The sequence below is a fragment of the Chrysochloris asiatica genome, unplaced genomic scaffold (assembly GCF_000296735.1).
Source record: "Chrysochloris asiatica unplaced genomic scaffold, ChrAsi1.0 scaffold00531, whole genome shotgun sequence".
Taxonomy (NCBI): Eukaryota; Metazoa; Chordata; class Mammalia; order Afrosoricida; family Chrysochloridae; genus Chrysochloris; species Chrysochloris asiatica.
The window spans coordinates 158,300-168,233 of NW_006409049.1; positions in this window are offsets into that span (position 1 = coordinate 158,300).

Below are 9,934 nucleotides of genomic sequence, written 5' to 3' on the forward strand. Positions count from 1 at the left end.
TCCATGCGAGTAAAGTTTTGCTAAAGGTAATACAGAAACAGCTACAATCATACATTGACAGAGAACTTCCAGAGGTTCAAGCCGGATTCAGAAGAGGCCATGGAACGAGAGATATCATTGGTGATGTCTTATGGAATATCAGAAAGATGCTTGCCTGTGCTTTATTGACTACGCAAAGGCTTTCGATTGTGTGGATCGTGACAAGATATGGACAACATTGCAAAGTATGAGTATTCCAGAATACTTAATTGTGCTCATGAGGAATCTGTACATGGACCAAGAGGCAGTTTTCGAACAGAACATGGGAACGCTGAATGTTTTAAAATTAAGAAAGGTGTGTGACAAGGTTGTATTCTTCACCATACTTATTCAACCTGTATGCTGAGCAAATCAACCGAGAAGCTGGATTCTATGAAGAAAAACATGGCATCAGGATTGGAGGAAGACTCATTAACAACCTTGCTAGCTAAAAGTGAAAAGGACTTAGAACATTTACTGATGAAGATCAAAGAGCACAGCCTTCGGTATGGATTACATCTCAATGTAAAGAAAACAGAAATCCTCACCAATGGACCAATAAATAACATTCTTATCAATGGAGAAAAGATTGAAGTTGTCAAGGACTTCCTTGTTCTTGGATCAACTATCAACCAACACTCGTGGAAGCAGCAGTCAAGAGATCAAATGACATATTCTGTTAAGCAAGTCTGCTAAACGATACCTCATTAAAGTGTTGAAGAACAAAGATGTCAGCTTGAGGACTAAGGTGCAACTGACCCAAGCTATGGTATTTTCAATAACCTCATATGCAAGCAAAAGCTGGACATGAATAAGGAAGACCGTAGAAGAATTGATACCTTTGAGTTATGGTGTTGAAGGAGAATATTGAAAGTGCCATGGACTGCCAAAAGAACCAACAGAACCAAAAGAAGGAGATAGTCAAGCTATATCTTAACCATCACAAATAACACAAATTAGGATTCTCTTTAGAGAAACACACAGAAGACTTATGTCCTAAATCAACTTCTGAAAAACTGACCTCTGTTAATATTCACTTGTTCTGCAGTGAAGTTTTAATGTTATAAAGTCTAATTTTTCAGTTTAATTGTGATCAGGTGTTGAACATTGTGTGCTTGATTCAAGGTCACAAAAGTATGTACTCTCCAGGAGGTGACAAAATGGTAGACTAGGCAGAAATTCTACACAAGTCCTCTACAGCAAAGTTAAGGAGGGATAGAGAAGTGGATTGAATGCTTACTAGGAGAAGAAGCTCAACAGATGCAGCAAAAAATAGAAGATAGACAGGTGACCTCTGCTAACTGGCCAGTTGTGGCAAAGTCTTGAACTTTTGGAGCAGTTTTGGAAACTCCTTGGTGATGCAGAGGTATATTGGTAATTGGTCAAAAACAAAGTTATGATTTGTTTTTTCTTATTTCCTTGGTGAATGGAGGAGAGGCCAGCCTTCACCTGTGTATATCCCCACTGAAGTTCATGTGCTCCTGGTGATTAGAGTCACAGGTGATGGGCCATGTTATTGTGAGTAGCACCAAAGTGAGTTGGATGTTTTCTGCACCAAACCTGGTGCCTGGATTCAGGTGAGGTCTGTCCAAACTTGCAATACCACCACTGGCCATCCCTGAACTACTCTTCACTAAGAGAAGTTGTACATACTCAGGAGAAAAAATGAAAAATGAGACAGGTGATCTAATCAGGGACAATCTTGAGCATTTCTGGGCAGCTTTGAAGGTAGTAGGAGACTTGGTGGCATACAGGCATATTGCTTACTGGCAGAGAAAAAAAGGGACCTTTTTTTTCTTGTGCCCCACATTATCCTCATAAACAGAGGTATGGCCACACCCTCACACATACCCACACACACACCCTTGTGATCCTTCTGCTATTTGGATGGTCAGAACCACAGGATGGTGAGCTGCACGGATATATGTTGTATCAAACTGAGTTGGGAACTATCTGTACCAACACCAGTGTTGTTGTTAACTGCTGTGGAGTCAGTTTGGAGTCATAGCAACCCTGTATAGGATTTCCAAGGAGCAGTTGGTGGGTTTGAACTGCCATCCTTGTGGCTCAAAGTCCAGTAACTGACCATACAGTGTCACACCAGAGTATATACCAACCCGGGTAGGAGGAATCAACCAAGGTCTGCTGGAGACCTAAAGTCAGTTCTGGCCAAGTCTGCAGAACTGGGAACTCTCAACTTTTATTCTGTAGTGGTCACAAATTGGGCTGCTAACCTCAAGGTTGATGTTTGAAAGTACCAGCCATTCTGCAAGCAAAAGTTGAGGCTTTCTGCTCCCATAAAGCTTTACAGCCTTGTAAACCTTGTATAGTGTCACTAAGAGTTGGAACCAACTTCACGGTACATAACAATAATAACAGGAAAGAACGATCTTGATACCAATATCTTTAGGGTCTGCACAAACTGATCCCGGAATGGGTGCCCAGAACAGAAAATATGTTGAACTGCAGGAACTCAGGAGCCCCGGTATGGCACTATAGGATAAGCACTAGACCAGAAGATCAGTTAGAACTGCAAAGTCAGGGGTTCAAACCCTTCAGTCTCTCCTTAGAAGCCCTATACAGGGTTGCTATGAGTCAGAACCTACTTGATGACATTTAACAATAGCAATAAAAACAGCAGTAGGAACTCTACCTATGACCAAACATCACAATCTTATTCCTTGCCACCTACCACATGAGCTCGTTGGCTGGCAGAAGAAAGAAAGAAGACTTTTCTTTTCTTTGGGTTTGGCACCCACCTTGGTGGTGTTTTGTGGTGTTTTTTTTTAATGTTTTATTGTGAATTATGTGATAGTTTACAAAAGAAAACATTAGCTTTACATTCATCCTATCATATATTGTTTCATTGCTATGGTTACAACCCCTCCATGCATCAACAACCAACCAAAGGGAATACTCTGTAAGCCTGACCCCCAGTCATCAGCACACAGCCCTTCCCCCTCTCTGAGTCTAAAGTCCCCAGCTGCTCCATCTCCTCACGTCATCGTCTCTGCCTCCATCTCTGGCATCACTGCTTCTCTAGATAGGGTTTCACTCTCCACTCTTCTCTCTTGATGGTCCCAGGGACCTCGGCTCCTAGACTGCAAAGTCAATCATTCCCCTCTTTTGCTACAAAATGTCTACCTTTACAATTCCAACCCACACAATCAGTCCTGATAATAAATATTCACTATTTTATCACCAGAGACCTATCTGCATCTCTTTTCATCAGCCCTGCCAAGACAGATTGGATACTACTCAGTGGAGATTCTACCTTCCTCCATGACCTCTGAATCTAGGCTCCCTCTTGAAAACTTGTAAGCAAGTCACTTCTTACCTTTGTAGCCCCCATATTTTGAGTATTCAATGTCTAAATTTTCCACCCATGTCTACTCTTTGTATGGAGGGGGTGGGAATTATCCTTGCTGTAAAGAATTGTTCCCTCTTTTGAGCTACTGCATCCAGAAGTGTAGGTTAAGTTCACCAAATTGTATCAGATTACTCTTTTTCACCTCTTCTTTCTTCTTCTAGTTGAGCTCTGATGATCAAGTGGGTGTTATCTGCAAGTGTGGGTGTTCTTATGCATATGCCCTCTCTTCTTTTCAGCTGGAGGATTCACTCTCTACTCTAGTCCTCTATGGCTATGTCACTGACTCTGGACCCAAGAGTCCCAAGCCCTTGCCACACTGCTGGACGACCAGGTCTCCACCTGGGTTCACAGGAATCTATTCAACGTTGTAGGGCTTAGCTCACAGCTTCATTGCTGTTTTCCCTCACTTCCCATTATTGGTGACCAACGTGGTCAACAGTCAGAGCGTGTATTCCCATTGAGTCTTAGTCTTGGAAGGGTTTGTCCTGAGGGGACCTGACCACTTGCCTTGATATCTCCTGGGCGAGCAACTTGCTTGTTCTTGTAGTAAGCAGTTTGTCTGCCTATACTGTTTTGTATTTTCCCATTGGTCTTCCTTTCAAGAAGTGTCTTCTGTTCTTCTAGCCACTCCACCCTGGTCTACTTGTCCTTTCAGGTGGAAATTTCCCACCTCTGAAGATTCTGGATGTGGTTCAGGATTCCACCTAAGGTTTTATGAAATACAGAGACTCCCCAGGAAGTCTCCTTTACTGGGAACACTTTAGCCCCATTTTAGGTTTTTCAATCAGTTATAGGCAGAAGACTGACTGACAAGCTTTTTAGGGTGCTATTTCTGGCTATTCCTGTCTCTCCACCTCAAGTGTCTAGTTTACAATGGTATGTCAGGGAAACCAAGATTCAAAAGACAACCAAGCATCTTAACATTATTTTCTCCCTTTTCCCCATTTCAACCATGTCTCAATCCCTGTATCCCAGAGCCCTGTTGTTCCAAGATTGTGCATACATCATTATTTACCTCTGTCCACCTTAGCCCATGCAAATCTGCCTAATTGTTTTCCTGTCCGCATTGTTCTTCCATTCCTCTACCCTGTCTTGTGTATTGCCCCCCGCCACCTAGCACCCAAACTATCCTGTGTCTATTCCTTGCCCTGTGCTGCACCTTCCCTTCCCTCCCCTCACCCTAACCTCCAATTCCTGATAACCAGCAATGAATGTCACCCCCTTTAGTATAGGTTCTTTTACTTAATAGTTGTCCTATGCAGTATTTCACCTGTTGTGACTGACTAATTTCACTCAGCATAATGTCCTCAAGCTTCATCCATGTTATACAGTGGCTTGCAGCTTCCTTGTTATTCTTCAAGGTTACATAATATTCCATTGTGTGTATGTACCACAGTTTGTTTATCCATTCTTCAGTTGATGGGCACTTAGGCTGTCTCCAGCTTTTTGCTATTGTAGACAATGTTGCTATGAACATTGGTGTGCATATATCTTCTCATGTTATGGCGTGTATTTCTTGAGGGTAAATACCAAGTAGAGGAATTGCTGGATCATATGGTATTTCTATTTCTAACCTTCTGCGGAAGTGCCATATTGCTTTCCAGAGAGGTTGGACCATTTTGCAATCCCAACAGTAATGCATGAGTTCCCCAGTCTCTCCACATCCCACCAGCATTTATTGTCCTCTACATTTTTATTATTGCTGGTTTGAGTTGATATCTCATTGTTGTTTTGATTTGCATCTCTCTTAATGGTTACAAATCGGACTTCTAATCTCACAGTAAGCAGTTCGAAACTACCAGCTGCTCCATGGGAGAAAGATGAGGTTTTCTTCTCCCGTAAAGATTTACAGCCTCAGAAACCCTGTGCAAGGTCGCTATGAGTCAGAACCAACTCCACAGCACATAACAACAACAACAATGGCTAGTGATCGTGAACATTTTTTCATATGTTTGTTGGCTGCCTGGATATCCTCCTTGGTGAAGTGTCTGTTCATGTCCTGTGCCCATTTTTTAATTGGGTTATTTGTCTTTTTCTTGTAGAGGTGTTGTAGTTTCCTATATAGTTTAGAAATGCATCCCTTGTCTGATGTGTCATTGCAAAATACTTTTTCCCATTCTGTGGGTTCCCTTTTTACTCTCTTGTGAAGTCTTTGGATGCACCTAAGTTTTTAATTTTTAGTATGTTCCAATCATCTATTTTTTTTCTACTTTTGTTTGTGTAGTTTTCAAAATGTTTGGTACTCTGTGTATTCCCTGAATTAGCACCCTCACATTTGTCCCTATTTTTTTCATTAATGGCCTTCATAATGTTGGGATTCCCATTTAGGTCTTTAATCAATGTTGAGTTGGTTTTTGTATAAGGCATGAGGTAAATTTCTTGTTTCAATCTTTTGCATATCATTTTCCAAGTGCTGCCCAGCACCATCTGTTGAAGAGACTATCAGCTCCCCATGCAATATATGTAGGCACTTTGTCAAAAATCAATTGGCTGTATGTGGATGGGTTAATTTCTGGATTCTCAATCCTGTTCCATTGATCATTGCACCAGTACCAAGCAGTTTTGACCACTGCAGCCATGTAATAAATATTGAATTCGGAGAGTGAGAGGTTTCCAACTTTATTCTTCTTCTTAAGCAGTACTTTGCTTATTCTGGCATCTTTCTTTTCCATATAAAGTTTGTAATTGCTTTTTTCCACCTCTTAGAAGAATGTCATTGGAATTGCATTATATGTGTAAATTGCTTTGGGCAGTATTGACATTTTCACAATGTTAAGTCTTCCTATCCAGAGGCATGGCACATTCTTCCATTTTTGTATGTCTCTTTGGGTTTCTTGTAGTAGTGTTTTGTAGTTTTCATTGTATAAGTCCTTTGTTTCTATGGTTACATTTATTCCTAGATATTTCATCCTTTCAGAGACTATTGTAAATGGTATTGCTTTCCTAATGTCCTTTTCAATGCTGGTTTTTTTTTTTTTTTTTTTTTTGTATAGAGGAATCCAACTGATTTTTGTATGTTGATTTTATATCTTGCCACTTTGCTGAATCTTCCAATGAGGGGTAGTAGCTTTTTTACTGAGTTGTTGGGGTTTCTATGTATAGGATCTTATTGTCTGCAAATAGAGTTTTATTTCCTCTTTGCTAATCTGGATGCCTTTAATTTCCCTGTTTTGCCGTATAGCTCTTGTTAAGACTTCCAGCACAATATTGAATCAAAGTGGTGACAAATGGCATTCTTGTCTGGTTCCTGTTTGTAGATGGAAATTTTTCGGTTTCTCTCCATTGAGAGTAATGTAGGTTGTTGTTTTTGTATATATGCTCTTAATTATGTTGAGGAATTTCTCTTCAATTCCTACTTTGCTGAGTGTTTTCATCAGGAATGGATGTTGCATTTTGTCAAATGCCTTTTCTGCATCAATCGATATGATCTTGTGGTTCTTTTCTTTTTTCTTATTTATAGGGTGGATAACATTGATCGTTTTTCTAATGCTGAACCATCCTTGCATCCCTGATATGAATCTCACTTCATCATAAAGTATTATCTTTTTAATGTGTTGCTGGATTCTGTTGGCTAGGATTTTGTTGAGAATTTTTGCATCTATGTTCATGAGGGATATTGGTCTATAATTTTCTTTCTTAGTGACATCTTTCCCTGGTTTTGACATGAGGGTTATGTTTGCTTCATAAAATATATTAGGACATTTTCCATCCTCCTCTATCTTCTGGAATAATTTGAGTAGAATTGGTGACAGCTCTTCCCTGAATGTTTGGTAGAACTTACCAGTGAAGCCATCTGGGCCTGGACTTCTTTCATTTGGGTGTTTTTTTGATGACCTGATCAATTTCTTCTTTTGTTATGGGTTTGTTCAGGTTTTCTACTTCAATATATGTAAGTTTTGTAGCACAGAAATGGCTTTGGCAAAATTCCTTAGCTTCTGTTTATCCTGGAAGGTTTTGAATACACCATCATATTTGATTGATAGCTTTGCTGGATAAAGGATTCTTGGTTGGCAGTTTTTTTTTGTTTGTTTTGTTTTGTTTTTTCTTTCAGGGTTTTATATATGTATCTCCATTGCCTTCTTTCTTGCATAGTTTCTACTGTGAGTTCCGAGCTTAATCTGATTTGCTTATCATTTTATGAAACACTTGTTTTCCCTGACTACTTTTAGGAGTGTCTCCTTATCTTTTATTTTGGAGAGATTGATTATGATATGTCTTGGTGATTTCCTTTTTGGATCTCTCCTTCCTGGGATTTGTTGAGCTTCTTGAATGTTTATCTTTTCACTTTTCAGGATGTTAGAAAATTTTCTTCCAGCATTTTTTTCAATTATTTCTTCTGTGGACTTGTTTGATTCTTCTTGTTCTGGAATGCCAATAATTCCTAAGTTATTCCTCTTCCCATTGTCCAACATGAATCTTAGACCCTCTTCAGATTTTTTAAATCTTTTTTTCTATTTGCTCTTATATCTTAGTGGTATTAAAAGATTTGTCTTTCAGCTCACCAGCTCTTCTATTCTACTCCTTTGACCTTTCAGTGTATTGTCTGTTTCTGAAATTTTATTATTGATCATTTAGACCTCTTTCTGTATTTTTTGAATTGTTTCCAATGCTGTTTCTATCTTATTTGATTGTTCCTGTGGCACTTTCGTGACTTTTTCTTTATTTTTCTCAACTTCGTTATAAAGTGTTTGGAAATATTTTATAATTATTTTTCTGAATTCCTTCTCAGGTATTTCCAAGGCCTGCTCTTCTTCCAGCATGGAGTCCAGGTCTACCTCTAGGTCATTTGTCTCAGACATTTTATCTTGTTTCTGGACATGTGCTGATATTATCATCTGCTTTTGCTTCTTGGACATATTTAGTGTTTATCTGTGGCCTTAATACTTAATTGAGTTTGGATTTTGGTATTTTTTATGCTTTCTGATTGCTTCCTGGTGATCAGGATGTGGGCTTCCCTTTTCACTCTTCTTATTGCTTAACTCAGAGTAACTTTCAAGGCATTGTCTCCTGGTATATGGCAGCTGGTATTGATTCTTGCCTGGATTTTGGTGTTTTATAGAGTGTGATTGTAGCTTGACTATATGGCAGCAGTTGCTGTCTTATCTTGGGTAACATAGGGAGAGAAAGACTCCCTCAAAGGCAGAAGGGGGAGCATAAACCAGTAAAACAGGGGAAAAAAACAAAAACCATGAAAACAAAACAAAAAAACAGAAAAAAATAAACTGGATACTATAGTCTACATTGCAGAAAAGGGAGAGGAGGGAGAGAAGAAGAAGAAAAAAAATCTGTAGCCTAACATGATTATGATTTTAATGTCCTTTTTCAGCTTCTTACCTTCAAAGCTCTCTGATAGATTTCAAGATGTCACTGTTGGTTGTGTTGCTATACCTCAGGATTTAATTTAATTTTTGTCCTGTTTTGTTTTTTAAACTCTATTTCCCTCTCCAAACCCCTTGTTCTGACTTTTTTCTGTATTAAAAACAAACAAACAAACAAAAATCAGTTCAGTATCGGCTCTTGGGCTGATAGTGTCTATGCACATGCATGTAAGAAGAACCCACCAGTGTTGAGGGTGAGGATGTCCACTTGCTCATGCACTCCCTCTAGTCACCAGAATGGAGGTGTACAAACAATGGGGCAGGGGTAATGTACAGATACCAAACAAAAGAAGAAAATCTGAACAAAGCAAAACAATGTGTATTGTCCACCTTTGCTCTGAGGTACCCATGGCATTTTTTTCCATGGTGTGTCTACTCCCCAGCTTGGTCTTGCCGTTTGATCTTGCCCAAGTTGTGTACTCTGGGCCTCTGAACCCAGAAAATTCAAATGTATGTGCTTTCTTACTTCCACTTCAAGTTCCACTAGCTACAATCCTTCAAACTTTTAAAATTTTCCTACCTTTGTGGTTCTGAACCTTGGAGTTCTGCCCTGAATCTGCTTTGCCTGGTATTCTGTAGTAATCATGACAGAGAACCTCAGTACACCTCTACCCTAGCTGTCATCAAGCTCATCCCTCTCAAGGTGGTTTTTCCTTGCTTTTGTTTGGATTATTTCTGCCCCTTATGCCTGTCTTTACTTTCCCTTGCTTTTTATCCTTTCTATATCTGCTTTCATTTTTTCCTTCTGTGTCTCTTCCCCATACCCTCATCTGCTTCAAATTAGTTCTTTTTTTTTTTTAATTGAATTTTCTTGTTGTTGTTTTTTTTTTTTGCTACTCTCTTGTCTCTTTCAGTTGTACTCACCACTCTGACTGTATTTAGTACTTTTATTTCTTTTTATTTTCACTCTTATTTTTCTCTTCCATGTTTTAATTTTATTATTTTTTATTTTCTCTCCCTCATTTTTATATTTGGTTAATGTATTCCTTTACTAGCTTCTATCTGTGTTCTTTCTTTTTTCTCCTTTAATGTTTTATATTTTGTTCATTTGCTTTTTTTGTATTAAGTTTCCTTTTTCTCTCTTGTGAGTGTCTTTCTCTTTTTATCTTACCTAACAGGGGACAGCAGCTAGGCCCAAACAGTACAGCAATGGAAACAGAGCCTGCAG